Here is a 15,442-nt window from a genome sequence, read left to right as displayed (position 1 = left end):
TCGTTGTGCAGCGTTTTCTGCCACACTTTTTCCTTCCCACAGACTTCCCACTGAGGTGCCTTGATACAGCACTCTGGGAACAGCCTATTCGTTCAGAAATGTCTTTCTGTGTCTTACCCTCTTGCTTGAGGGTGTCAATAGTGGCCTTCTGGACAGCAGTCAGGTCGGCAGTCTTACCCATGATTGGGGTTTTGAGTGATGAACCAGGCTGGGAGTTTTAAAGGCCTCAGGAATCTTTTGCAGGTGTTTAGAGTTAACTCGTTGATTCAGATGATTAGGTTCATAGCTCGTTTAGAGACCCTTTTAATGATATGCTAATTTTGTGAGATAGGAATTTTGGGTTTTCATGAGCTGTATGCCAAAATCATCCGTATTAAGACAATAAAAGACCTGAAATATTTCAGTTAGTGTGCAATGAATCTAAAATATATGAATGTTAAATTTTCATCATTACATTATGGAATATAATGAACTTTATCACAATATGCTAATATTTTGAGAAGGACCTGTATTCCACCAATTCAATGAGTCATAAAGGCAAACAAAGTAGTTATTTGTGCAACTTTCACACTCTTTTAAAAGTGAAGAAGCCATATTGGATTTTGAGGTTAAAGTTTGTAGTTATAATTAATCTGATGAATATCTAATTTGAAGAAAAAGTTGCATGGTACTAAAAAAGGTTTCAAATAAAAGATTCATACACATATTAACAGATCATGGTGTCATTTTTTTGAAAAATAAGCTTAAATACCTATATGTTTGTTTATCTCTGAGTTTCAAACGACTGGCAGCATATTACTAACTTTTCCATACTTCTTTTTCAAGCTTGAGACTCTACATAATCTATGTTCAAATTACCTTCTAACCCCTGATTTTCCTGGGAACATGATGATTCCAGCCGTCTCACTGTCAGCAGTTTTGCCACCAAGTCGGAACTAACCCACCACAAGGCTGTCTTTGACCATGCCTAATGAGAAATCTATGATACAACATTGCAACCAACAAGAAGTCTACTTCCTTTTCCCTTATCAACCAGCAAGTTGAAAATAATTTAATTACATACATCTCCGTTTTCCTTAGATTACTAAGTTCTTCACGGCTGTTTCCACTATTCTTCATAACGTTGTTAAACATTGTTAAATTGCATAATCACAGAGGCTGCTATTAGTGGTCTATGTCAAAAAAGTTGTTAAGTGTACACTCTCCTTCAGCATCTCAATTCCTGTAATTAAATATAGGGGTCTGCATTTTGGCTTATTGGATTTCATTTTTTACTGATTAGTTCTGGTATTAGGTGATGCACAAAACAGAGTTGGTGGTGTGTGTGCAGAGACAGAGAAGGGTCTGATAAAATATGTAAGCTTGCATGCATTGCAGTATTGCAGTTCATGAGAATTTGCCATGATTATGTCTGATCAGTCAAAAAGCTTATCATGGTGTATGTAGATCTGTATCAGACAAAAGCAAAACAGTAGTGATGCACCAAGAATTTAGCTGATGGCTAGAATCAGATGACTTTCAGTTTGATGGGTTCTGATTGGTGACTGGCCGGTCAAAAACTTAAAATTTTGATCTGTTTTCTGACCTGTGAACACTAAGCACTCCCAGGTCACACTGACATCAACACTTTTTGGTGTTTGGTGACGGTGTTATTGAGTGATGAAGACTAAAAGTTTGCTATTTCTAAGTTAGAGGAAGCACAGAGGTGTGAGTTGCTTAAAAGGAAATATTTTCAAGAGCATGAGAGAGAGCAAGACTTTCAGATGACAACAGAAACGCTGTATGAAGAATAGGATATTTATATTTTGCGCTTTCAACCTCTAGCATTCTCTACACACAGATAATGCTAGTCAAGCTACCAGTGATAATCACTAATGCTAAATACATTTTAAAATGTTGACTCTGTGATCATTTCCTCCCTCTTTTAAAATATTCATCAAACCCTGCTTTGCTCTGAGCACCCTACTCTTCTATTGGCCTGGTGGGATGGTAAATGGACTGAACTTCTATAGCACCTTTCCAGTCATACAGACCACTCAAAGCGCTTTACACTAGAGCCACATTCACCCAATTGCACTCACTAACGCTCACACATTCATACACAGATACGCAGATCAGTAGGCAACTTGAGGTTAAGTGCCTTGCCCAGGGGCACATTGACATACAGCAGGAGGAAGCTGGAATTGAACCCACAACCTTCCAATTGCAAGATAACTACTCTTCCTACTGAGCCACAGTCGCCTTTACTCTTAATCAAACACTTAACTAACGCTAAGAGGTCTTTTGAAAGCTGTTTTTAAATATTGGGTACAAAAGCCTGAGATGGTAAATTTAAAAAATATGACTTACTTTTATTTCTAATATGTCTGGACTGTATGCAGATATATTAGGGCAACTTTTCTCTGTTATGTGTGTATCTTTGGTGTGCTGATTTGGTCAGAGGTGTCAGACAGATTAGCTGGTGTGTTACAAGTACTATAAAAGTTATTGCTTTGGACACGGCTCATGGACAGCATAATGACTCCAGGCTTGTGTTAATCTCTCTCCACCTGGCTCTGTCTTGGGCCCTGCCCAGTTTGGATGTGTGGCTTGGCTCAGAGCTGCAACACAGGAATATGGAAGACTTCAAGTGAAAGAGAGCACTGCAGCGTTACAGTTACTGGAACATGTAGGGAAACAAAGAGGTGAAGAAGAAGGAAGATGAGGGCAAGGGATGTGGACTGCCTTGCAACAGTATGAACATTCCTTAAACTTTTTTATATTTAGTTTTAAAACCACAAATGCCACATAGATAAAAATGTAAAGTGCAATGAGCATCCATAATGCACCCTCTTTACTCTGACATCACTCAGCTGATGACTGTGTTGTGGAGTCCGTACCGTTTGTTTTATTGGCTGTTGGGGCAGAATGCTTGCGCTGGATACCGAAAACCACATGGCCTGTTGTTTATGTGTGGATTATACATTTGGAAAAAAGCAATTTGAGCCTCACATTTATCTTTTGCTGTCACACGTTTGCTAGCGCATTTGTCTGTGTTGCCATTGTTGTCTGTTACTGATTTTAAAACTTTTATGCATTTTCTTGTTTCCTTCTTCCCCTTTTAAACATTTAATAAAATAAAGTATGATGAGAGCGTTGGGGAAAATTTATACATCCTTGGGTGGGTAACAGCCAAGCTGTCACACATCGTTCTCCTATGAGGTAGTTTTTTGGTCCAAACAGCAGACAGACTGAAACTCAGGTGTAGTTTAGAACCTCAGTGTTTATGAGGCACAGCGTTAGTGTAATCTAAGTAATTGTTTATTGCAGGCTTCAGCTGATGTTAAAAGTAATTACCTTTAGGTGCCACTGCCCCTGTAAAAATATGTTGTGTTTCCTGTCTGGGTGCTTAATGCCACAATCTTAGCTCCTCCCTCCAAAGTGTATGTCATTTAACTGCACCTTTTGAAGGATATTTCATATAATTATTGGTTTTCTGTGAGCAGCACAGTTGTAAAAACGAGTGCATATGTTACTAATGATCATTAGGGCTTTGGAGCTATACCTCAGTGACACTCTATCATCTGTGCCCATAAAACGCTGTGTGCCAAGGCGATGGGGGAGGATTTTAAGTCTGGTGTAGAGCTCTACTGGCAACTGCATTAATCAGACAGCTGGACAAAATGTAATAATTAACACTGCAATGAACTACTTGCATGACGTTAAAGCTGAAGCTCTTTTTATGGCAGTGTAGTAACTGAAGAAGAAAGAAATGAAGGGAAGAGAAGAGAAAATTGCTTTAAAACACTTGGGACTATTTGTAATCAGGCTGCTAAAGGAATTAAACCTATTACAGTGTCTTTCAGTATTCATTTGCCTTGAACTTTTTCACATTTTGTCACTTTACAAACACAAATGTCAGTTTACAGTGGCTCTCAAAGCAAACACAACCCATTTTTAATAAAAGGCTTTTGTGATGCACATGTTACTAAATCAGTTTACAAGTTTTTTTTTCACATATATGGCATTTATCTTGTAGAGCTCAACTTAAACAACAAATTTATTAAAGGAGAAAAAAAAGCTGCAATAACTTGATTGCATAAGAATTCACAACAAACCAGGACTTGGTTGAATCACCACTTAATTCAGTTTCCAACAGTAACAAAGATGCTCATTAACCTGAAATAAACTTTAGCTGTTGTAAGCAGGGTTTTCTTGATATTTACTTCTTTGAATTCTTCAGTTAAAGCCATAGAGGTTACAAAGAATCAAACAGGATCTCAATGAATAGAGGCATCAGTCACCAGAAGAGTAGAATAAAATTACACAGCAATAAATGTATATCATTAGACAGCAAACACAGTCACCAAAATGCAGTTCAATTATTCAATTCAATTCAGTTTTATTGTATAAATAGGACCAATTCAGAACACTTCATCTCAAACCACAGTTGGAGGTAATTTCTCTCCAAAAATGCTGCAAAGATGACTGAAACTGTTCAGTTCAGGGATTACCAGAAAGGGCTGGATGTGTTCTACATGTGAAAACTATCTCTACTACTCTCAACATGTCTGGACTGGACATGTGTCCATATGTCCAGTCCTCTCAATGTGCCTGGACTGAGAGGTAGGGTTGAATTCTTATCTTCCAAAGTTAGAATAGCAGCCAAGCTTCCAAAATATAAGTCTGGCAAAATATCTCTCAAAACCTTGTAGAAGACCTTGTTATGCTCTAAAGAAATCAAAGTTGAATTTTTAGGCCATAACTCTAAATAACACGCTTGTGACAAAAACAACACTGAACATAACCAAAAGAACTGTGAAACATGGTGATGGCAACATCATGCTCTGACTATTTTCAAGTTCATTATAAATAGTTCCAAATCCGAGTCATGAAGACTGATCATTTTCAGCATCACAGTGAGTCCAAGTACACATCCAAATCAACAAAAAATAAGTTCACCAGAAAAAATATTTAAGTTTTTTAATGGTCAAACCAGAGTATAGAGCTAAATCTGACAGAAAATATGTAAAGTCTTTAGTAGAGGGCTGTGGACATGAGATATCCTCAGTTCCTGTCAGATTTGGAGAACTTTTGTGAGGTAAATTAGCAAATATTGTCAATTAGTAGAATGCTTACAGACTCTTAAAGAACACGAGTGAATGTAATCATGGTCTCATTGCAAAAAACTGCAACTGTAAAAGGGATTTGTTCACTTTTGTCAGCGGATTGCACATTGCTCAGTTAGACAGAGCAGCTGTATTTGTACATAAATTAAATTGTATGATTATGGAGTCTATTGATTAAAAAGACAAAAATCTGTGCTGGATTATATTTACTGGTATCAGAATAAATGGGGCTAAATGAACACCACAAAAAAAATCTAGAAGTATTAAACCATGTATCTTTTCACATCACAATTATCCACTACTTTATGTTGTTCACATCCCAAAAAAGTACAATGAAGTTTGTGTTTGTACACTAACAATATTTGAAAACGTTTACTGCGTATGCATACTGTTACTATACTGTACAGCATCATCTTATAGCAGAAAGGGGCAGAAAGGATTATGTCATCTTCAAACATGCATGCCTGCAAGTACTTCACTGACATATGTGAACAGGCACAATCAAACAAGCACAATCAGTGACAGAAACTGTGATTACACTTACAACCATCGCACATGTGCACATAATGACTCAATAGGGAGCAAAGGTCCTCACAATTGTTTACTCTGTTGTCCTTCTGTGCCGTGTAAAATTGATCGCTGGCAGTGAGATGTCACATGGGTTGCATCTTTGAATGTTTTGCCCTGATTTTTTGCAGTTTCTTCCATTTTTGCTAGTTGCTTATCTGTAACTGTTTAATTTTGATTAAGAAGCAAATCAAATCTCCTTGAGAGCTTTGTCATCTTTCAACCCTTTAGTGAGCAGCCAGAGATCTAATTGAGACCAGCTTGGAGAAGAGAAACTTGCAGACTAAGACAAAACCGCAACCCAAAGACCGTTATTGCACAGTCTAACATATATCCCTCATAGATTACTTTCTGCAAACAAATACTGTTCACAAAATCGCAAACTGCACATGCTTGAGAGAAGCTAGCATCTGTCGCAGAAACATCCATCAGAGCCCTCACATCTGTGTGCTCTGGCTCAAGTTGTTGGCTCCGGCCCACACGTTCCCTTCAACTGGGTTTGGCCGCGAGCTACACTCCCTTAGTTCTCCAGCTGAGTGATACATGCTCTAACCTCAGACGGCGATACTGTACTGTAGCCTATTTAAAGTATCCCTAAAGGTAATTCAATACATTGGGGTTTATCTGAAACAGCTTTTTGATCGAGAGAGAGATGTGGCAACTGCCTAATGGCATTATCGTCTTTTGCACGGTGACACATGTTGGAGGCTTTTCTGGCCAGCACACTAAAGAGGCAAATGCTGTCCAACACGCTATTCCTCATCTGTCCAAAACGTGACTTTTCTTCATAACCTCCATACAGACAGAGATCAGTTGAGGGACATGATTGACATCTGGTGTCTGAAGCATTGTTTACGCTAACCGACTGATACAATATGCAGAGCATTTGAAGTGCGAGCACTTAAACTCTAATTCTTCATTTTCAAGTCTCTGTCAGATCTTCTTACAATGACACTGTCCAAGCAGAATTTTAATCTTGCAAAGCTGTTGTTTTCTTGGCATCCTCAGCAACAGCCTCGAGCCCCTCCTTGTCCCCCCACTTTGACCCCTAACTTACCCCAGCCCTGAGGTCACAAAGAGAGAGAGGGGGAGGAAAGAGAGAGCTGTGGAGAGCACAAAGGGAACAGCGCAGAATGGATCCTATTGTAGAACCCCACAGGCCAAGAAAGTATCACCATTTGGCCGATGCCAGCAGCCAGTTGTGTTTTCTTGGGTGTATGTGTGTATCTATTTTTCTGTTAATATGTGTGCTTGTGTCTTTGTCTGTATGCGTATGTTTGTGTTACTGCTCGTATTCCCAGCGATATTACCAAGGCAACTGCTCTGGGTTTTCAGATGTGCCGCAACAACAGTTGCAACATGAGCATAATTGGGTTCTTATTTGCAAAGTTCTTTAGTATCCATTAAACATCATAATGCTTGCATCCAAAGAGTAAACTGAGTTAAAAAAAAAAAAGTATTCATGCATCTTAAACTTTTCTGCATTCTGTCATTTTACAACCACAAACTTCAATTATTTCTCTGAGATCTTAAGTGATAGAACAACTTAAATTAGTACACTGTAAAGTGGAAGACAAATGATACTTAGTTCTCAATATAAAACAAATAAAATGTGAAAAATGTGGTGTACTTTTTGTATTCAGCCCTCCTGATTCAATGCTTTCTAGAAGCACCTTTATCTGCAGATATAGCTGCAAGTCTTGCCACTGATTTACAATTTGAGCTAGGTTTTGACCTTGGCTTCTGAATGTGCTTTAGAGGATGAAGCTTCCATTTTATGCTAAATAAAAGTATTCCCACAGCATGACGCTGCCACCACCATGATTCCCCATGGAACAAGGGATTGGTGACACAGGCGTGGTAAGGTGTATTCGTCACTTCCTGTTTTCACTGTTGCACTTGGTGGAATGTTTGGTGTGTGAAGGCTCTCTCGTTTGATCTGATTTCTCTCTACTGTGATATCTCTAACTTGTTCTAATACATAGGCACGTTAAAACACATACTTTCTGTTGCTGCATTTAACGTTTGGGGACTCTCCGTGTTTTTTTAGAAGTGGTAAGGGGTCGCTAGCTTAGCGTTCGCTTTAACTTTACCATGACAACCCGTTCTGCTGTTTCTCTCTCTGGGTCTCCTCTTCTCTCCTGCTTTCTGTGTCAGATGTTCAGTTACTCCTCTGCCTCCTTTAGTGATAATGGTAAGTGTAAGAAACGTAGCATTTTTGTAGCTTTGGAGGCGAGGGTGTCGGAATTGGAGCCAATGGCGACTCCCCGTAGCAGTCCTTCAGCAGAGCCTGCACAGCCGGGGCCTCAGGCCGGCTGGTTGACGTTACGTAGAAAGCATAGTCCTAGATCCCAGCCCACAGGTCACCACCAACCCGTCTGTGTTTCTAACAGATTTTCCCCACTCAGTGACACACCCGCTGAGAAGCCAACTCTGGTAATTGGCAGTTCCATAGTCAGAAACGTGGCACTACAGACACCAGCGACCATAGTCAAATGTCTGCCAGGGGGACATCAAATCCTACCTGAAACTGCTGGCTAAGGATAAGCGTAAATACAGTAAGATTGTTATTCACGCTGGCGGTAATGACATCCGGTTACGTCAATCGGAGATCACCAAAGCTAGTGTTGCTGCGGTGTGTAAGTTTGCCAAAACAATGTCGGACTCCATAATTTTCTCTGGTCCCTTCCCTGATCTGACCAGTGACGACATGTTTAGCTGCATGATGTCATTCAACCGCTGGCTGTCTAGGTGGTGTCCAGAAAAGGATGTCGACTACATTGATAATTGGTGAACATTTTGGGGAAAACCTGGTCTGATCCATCCCACTTTGGATGGAGCAGCTCTTCTTTCTAGGAATCTGGCCAAATTTATTAGTTTTCCAAAACTCTGACAACCCAGGGTTCAGACCAGGAAGCAGGGTCATAGTTTAACACTCCTCTCTGCAGCTTCTGTACTGCTACCCAGCCATTACCCTATTAAGACAGTGTCTCGCCCACGGCCAAAATTGAATAGGTTAAAAAATAATCTAAAAGGAGAAAATCAGGAAAATCTCATAAAAATAAACACAACTCAGACCGAAAAGAAAAACAAAACAATTAAATGTGGCTTACTGATCATAGGATCTCTCTCCTCAAAGACTTTGCTAGTTAGTGACCTGATTTGTGACAATCAGATTGATTTATTTTGCCTCACAGAAACCTTGCTGCAGCAAGAGGATTAAGTTACTATAAAATGAGTCAACTCCTACTAATTATTAAAATTTTCACATTCCTCGAAATACTGAGCGAGGAGGAGGAGTAGCAACCATCTTTCAGTCCAATTTATTGATTAGTCCCAGACCAATTAATAGCTACAACTCTTTTGAATATTTAATCCTTAGTTTTCCTCATCCAAATTGCAAAGAACTAAAACCACTTCTGTTTGTTGTTTTGTACCGTCCACCAGGCCCTTACTCTCAATATTTAGATCAGTTTTCAGACCTTTTATCTGATTTAGTGATTTTAGGTATTTTAACATTCATGTTGACACTGAAAGTGATAGCCTAAATATAGCCTTTAATGCTATCTTAGACTCAATTGGCTTTGCTCAAAACATTAACAAACCTACCCACCTTTGTCTTCATTCTCTAGACCATGTGCTGACATATGTCATTGAATGTAAAGACGTAACAATATTTTCTCATAACCCTGTCCTGTCTGACTGTTTTTTAATAACCTTTGAGTTTAATTTAACTGAGTACTCCACACCTGAAAGAAAATGTCATTATAGTAGATCATTATCAGACAATGCTGTAACAACCTTTAAAGAATTTGTTCCGCTTTTGATTTTCTCATTATCACAGAAAAACACAGTGGAGGGCAATAATTTTGTTTCTGCCCCTTCACAAATCCATTCTCTTGTTTATAGTGTTACTTCATTATTGCGTGGTGCAGCCACCTTGAAAAAGAAGGCAATTATTCATAGGAGGCTGGCTCCATAGTTTAATTCAGAGCTGTGTACTTTAAAGCACAATGTTAGAAAATTGGAGAGAAAATGGCGTTCTACACACCTAGAGGATTCCTACTTAATCTGGAAAAATAGCCTACTGTTGTGTAAAAAGACACTTTGCCAAGCCAGAATAGCTTATTTCGCATCATTAATAGAAGAGAACAAAAATAATCCTAGGTTTCTCTTTAGTACAGTTGCTAATCGTACACAGTCATAGCTCTGTTGAGCCATCCATTCCCTTAGCTCTCAGCAGTCATGACTTCATGGGATTCTTCTTAAATAAAATTGATTCTATTAAAAAGAAAATCTTTGACATACTCCCGAAGATAATTACTTCATCCACAGCAAGCAAGACAACATTGGAAGTAACAGTAGAACCTGATCTGTGTTTGGACTGTTTTGATCCTGTGAAGCTTCCTGAGTTATCAGAAATATTAGCTTCATCTAAACCTTCAATTTGTATGTTAGACCCAATCCCAACCAAATTATTCAAGGAAGTGTTCCCTCTGATTACCAGCCCCATTTTAGATATGATTAATCTATCCTTAGCAAATGGAAATGTACCACAAGTTTTTAAGGTAGCTGTGATTAAACCTTTACTTAAGAAACCTTCACTTGATCGAGATAACTTGAAAAAATACAGACCTATATCCAATCTTCCATTCTTATCTAAAATTCTTGAGAAAATTGTTGCTAATCAAAAGTGTGAGCATCTACACAGCAATGACCTGTTTGAAGAGTTTCAGTCAGGCTTCAGAGCTCATCATAGCACTGAAACAGCTCTGCTGAAAGTCACTAATGATATTCTTATGGCCTCAGATAATGGACTTGTGTCTGTACTTGTCCTGTTAGATCTCAGTGCTGCATTTGATACAGTCGATCACAATATTCTCTTAGAAACGTTGGAATATGCTGTAGGGATCAGGGGAACAGCTCTAGGCTGATTTAAATTTTATTTGTCTGACAGATTCCGGTTTGTTCATGTAAATAATAAATCATCTTCAAACTCCAGGGTTTATTGCGGAGTACCACACGTTTCAGTACTTGGGCCAATTCTCTTTACTATATATATGCTTCCAAAAGGTAAAATTATCAGGCAGCATAGGATAAATTTTCACTGTGATGCTGATGATACTCAGCTTTACTATCCATAAATCCTGATGAGCCCAACCAGTTAGACAGACTACAAGCATGTCTTGAGGACATAAAAACTTGGATGACTTTAAATGTTCTGCTTCTAAATTCAGACAATACAGAAGTTGTCGTCTTTGGACCAGAGTCTTTAAAAAAGAAACTGCTTAGTCAATCATTTAACCTGGATGGCATTAAAGTACTCGTACTCGTACTCGTTGTCTTCCGCTTATCCGGGACCGGGTAGCGGGGGCAGCAGACTCAACAGAGACGCCCAGACGTCCCTCTCTCCAGACACCTCCTCCAGTTCCTCCAGGGGGAGCCCAAGGCGTTACCAGGCCAGCCGAGAGACATAGTCCCTCCAGCGTGTCCTGGGCCATCCCCTGGGCCTCCTCCCGGTGGGACGTGCCTGGAACACCTCCCGAGGAAGGCATCCAGGAGGCATCCGGTATAGATGCCCGAGCCACCTCAACTGGCTCCTCTCAATGTGGAGGAGCAGCGGCTCTACTCCGAGCCCCTCCCGGATGGCCGAGCTCCTCACCCTATCTCTAAGGGAGTGCCCGGCCACCCTACGGAGGAAGCTCATTTCAGCCGCTTGTATCCGGGATCTCGTTCTTTCGGTCATGACCCAAAGTTCATGGCCATAGGTGAGGGTAGGAACGTAGACCGACCGGTAAATTGAGAGCTTTGCTTTTCGGCTCAGCTTTCTCTTCACCACAACGGACCGGCACAGCGCCCCCATTACTGTGGCAGCCGCACCGATCCGTCTGTCGATCTCCCGCTCCATTCTTCCCTCACTCGTGAACAAGACCCCGAGATACTTAAACTCCTCCACTTGAGGCAGGAACTCCCCTCCAACCTGAAGAGGACAAGCCACCCTTTTCCGGTCGAGTACCATGGCCTCGGACTTGGAGGAGCTGATCCTCATCCCAGCCGCTTCACTCTCGGCTGCGAACCGCCACAGCGCATGCTGTAGGTCTTGGCTAGAGGGGGCCAGCAGGACCACGTCATCTGCAAAAAGAAGAGACGAAATCCACTGGTTCCCAAACCCGACCCCCTCCGGCCCTTGGCTGCGTCTAGAAATCCTGTCCATAAAAGTTATGAACAGGACCGGTGACAAAGGGCAGCCCTGCCGGAGTCCAACATGCACTGGGAACAGGTCCGACTTAGTGCCGGCAATGCGGACCAAACTCCTGCTCCGCTCGTACAGGGACCGGATGGCCCCTAGTAAAGGGCCCCCGATTCCATACTCCTGGAGCACCCCCCACAGGGCATCACGAGGGACACAGTCGAATGCCTTCTCCAGGTCCACAAAACACATGTGAACCAGTTGGGCAAACTCTCATGAACCCCCGAGCACCCTGTAGAGGGTATAGAGCTGGTCCAGTGTTCCACGGCCGGGACGAAAACCACACTGCTCCTCCTGAAGCTGGGGTTCGACTATCGGTCGGACTCTCCTCTCCAATACCCTGGCATAGGCCTTACCAGGGAGGCTGAGGAGTGTGATCCCCCTGTAGTTGGAACACACCCTCCGGTCCCCCTTCTTATGAAGTCTGCCAGTCCAGAGGCACTGCCCCCGACCGCCACGCAATGTTGAAGAGACGTGTCAACCATGACAGCCCTACAACATCCAGAGACTTGAGGTACTCAGGACGGATCTCATCCACCCCCGAAGCCTTGCCACCGCGGAGCTTTTTAACCACCTCGGTGACTTCAGCCTTGGTGATGAAAGAGTCCAACCCCGAGTCCCTAGCTTCTGTTTCCACCACGGAATGCGTGATGGCAGGATTGAGGAAATCCTCGAAGTACTCCTTCCACCGCCCGATAATGTCCTCAGTCGAGGTCAGCAGTCTCCCGCCCCCACTATAAACAGTGTTGGCGAAGCACTGCTTCCCCCTCCTGAGGCGACGGACGGTTTGCCAGAATCGCTTCGAGGCCAACCGGTAGTCCTTCTCCATGGCCTCACCGAACTCCTCCCAGGCCCGAGTTTTTGCCTCTGCCACTGCCCGGGCCGCAGCATGCTTGGCCTCACGGTACCCATCAGCCGCCTCAGGAGTCCAACAAGCCAACCACAGCCGATAGGACTCCTTCTTCAGCTTAACAGCATCCCTTACTGCCGGTGTCCACCACCGGGTTCTGGGATTGCCGCCGCGACAGGCACCGCAGACCTTACGGCCACAGCTACTGGCAGCAGCATCGACAATAGATGCGGAGAACATGGTCCACTCGGACTCTATGTCTCCAACATCCCCCGGGATCTGGTCGAAGCTCTCCCAGAGGTGGGAGTTGAATACATCCCTGGCCGAGGGCTCTGCCAGGCGTTCCCAGCAGACCCTCACTATGCACTTGGGCCTGCCAAGTCTGTCCGGCTTTCTCCTCCTCCAGCGGATCCAACTCACCACCAGGTGATGATCAGTGGACAGCTCAGCCCCTCTCTTCACCCGAGTGTCCAAAACATGCGGCCGAAGGTCTGATGATACGACAACAAAGTCGATCATCGACCTCCTGCCTAGGGTGTCCTGGTGCCAAGTCCACTGATGGACACCCTTATGTTTGAACATGGCGTTCGTTATGGACAATCCGTGACTAGCACAGAAGTCCAATAACAAAACACCACTCGGATTCAGATCGGGGAGGCCATTCCTCCCGATCACGCCTCTCCAGGTGTCACTGTCGTTCCCCACGTGGGCGTTGAAGTCCCCCAGCAGAATAATGGAGTCCCCGGGAGGGGCACTATCCAGCACCCCCGACAGGGACGCCAAGAAGGCCAGGTACTCTGCACTGCCACTCGGCCCGTAGGCTGAAATGATAGTCAGAGACCTCTCCCCAACCCGAAGGCGCAGGGATACGACCCTCTCATCCACTGGGGTCAACCCCAACACAAGACGGCTGAGCTGGGGCAACAAGCAAACCCACACCAGCCCGCCGCCTCTCCCCGTGGGCCACTCCGGAGTAGAACAGAGTCCAACCCCTCTCAAAGAGATGGGTTCCAGAGCCCACGCTGTGCGTGGAGGCGAGCCCGACTATTTCTAGTCGATATCTCTCGACCTCCCGCACAAGCTCAGGCTCCTTCCCCCCCAGCGAGGTGACATTCCACGTCCCTAGAGCCAGCCTAAGCATCCGGGGATCGGGCCGCTGAGGTCTCCACCTTCGTCCGCCACCCAATCCTCTTTGCACCGGTCCCTCACGGTTCCCCCGGTGGTGCAGGTGGTGGGCCCACTGGGGGAGGCATTAAAGTGACCTCCGATAATAAAGTAAAAAACCTTGGTGTTATTTTTGACCAGGACATGTCATTTAAATCCCATATTAAACAGGTTTCTAGGATTTCATTCTTTCACCTCCGGAACATTGCCAAAATTAGAAATATCCTATCCAGGAGTGACGTTGAATAACTAGTCCATGCGTTTGTTATTTCAAGGCTGGACTATTGTAATTTTTTAATATCAGGATGTCCATAAAATGTCATATTGGAGATGGCCGACTTGACCCACATGCAGAAAACACGGGAAACAGAGAAGCATTTCAGGAACTTTATTTTCAGGATCCGGTACAGTAAAACAGAATCTGCTGACCGGCTGCAGGGAAACGCACGCAGGTGAGATACTGCAAATGACACCCTTAAACACTATTCTGTAAGGGAGCTTACGGTCTGGTTGGGGTCGCTTGGAACGAGACTTGGGCAACCTGAGACAGACACAGAGTATTAGTCAAGGTAATCAGAATTCTCAAAAATGCAAGTTTCTTCAAGATTCTTTAACTAGGAAATTGGCCAGGTAGTAATACCACGAAGAGGCAAAACACTCAGGCATCAAAGTGCTGGCTTGCCACCCTCTTATAGTCCTCCAGCTGATGACAAGATGCGATACACCTGTCCACCCTGATCCTTCAGCTCCTACGGTCCCTACTGGTGGAAAAGGCTTAGTAGCAGGCAGATGATAACCAGGATCTGACATAAAATGCAGTTAAAAGCCTTCAGCTGATTCAAAATGCTGCAGCAACAGTTCTGATGAAAATTAAAAAGAGAGATCATATTTCTCCTACTTTAGCTTCCCTTCCCTGTTAAATCTGGAATAAAATTTAAAATTCTCCTCCTCACATATAAAGCCCTTAATGATTTAGCTCCATCATACATCAGAGATCAGATTGTTCCATATATTCCTAACAGGGCACTTCGTTCTCAGATTGCAGGTTTACTGGTGGTTCCTAGAGTTTCTAGAAGTAGAATGGGAGGCAGATCCTTTAGTTATCAGGCTCCTCTCCTGTGGAACCAGCTCCCAGTTTTAGTCCGTGAGGCAGACACCCTGTCTACTTTTAAGGCTAGGCTTAAAACTTTCCTTTTTGATAAAGCTTATAGCTAGAGTGGCTTAGATCATTCTGAGCTATCTCTGTAGTTATGCTGCTATAGGCTTAGGCTGCTGGAGGACATGATGACCACTTCACTATCTTCGCTACATTCTCACACTGCTCTCCAATTTTGTATTATTTGCTGTTATTTCAGCTTTTAACTTTGTTCTCTCTCTTTTCTCTTCCTAGAAGCTACATCTGACCTGGCTCTGTATCTACCTGTGACACCTTTCTGGGGGGGCGTCATCCAAGCTTCTGCTGGCAACAACTTAATGCTCACCTTCTACCGATGATCCACTTGG

Source organism: Girardinichthys multiradiatus, chromosome Y (assembly GCF_021462225.1).
Source record: "Girardinichthys multiradiatus isolate DD_20200921_A chromosome Y, DD_fGirMul_XY1, whole genome shotgun sequence".
Classification (NCBI taxonomy): domain Eukaryota; kingdom Metazoa; phylum Chordata; class Actinopteri; order Cyprinodontiformes; family Goodeidae; genus Girardinichthys; species Girardinichthys multiradiatus.
Note: the sequence above shows the minus strand (reverse complement) of the source record.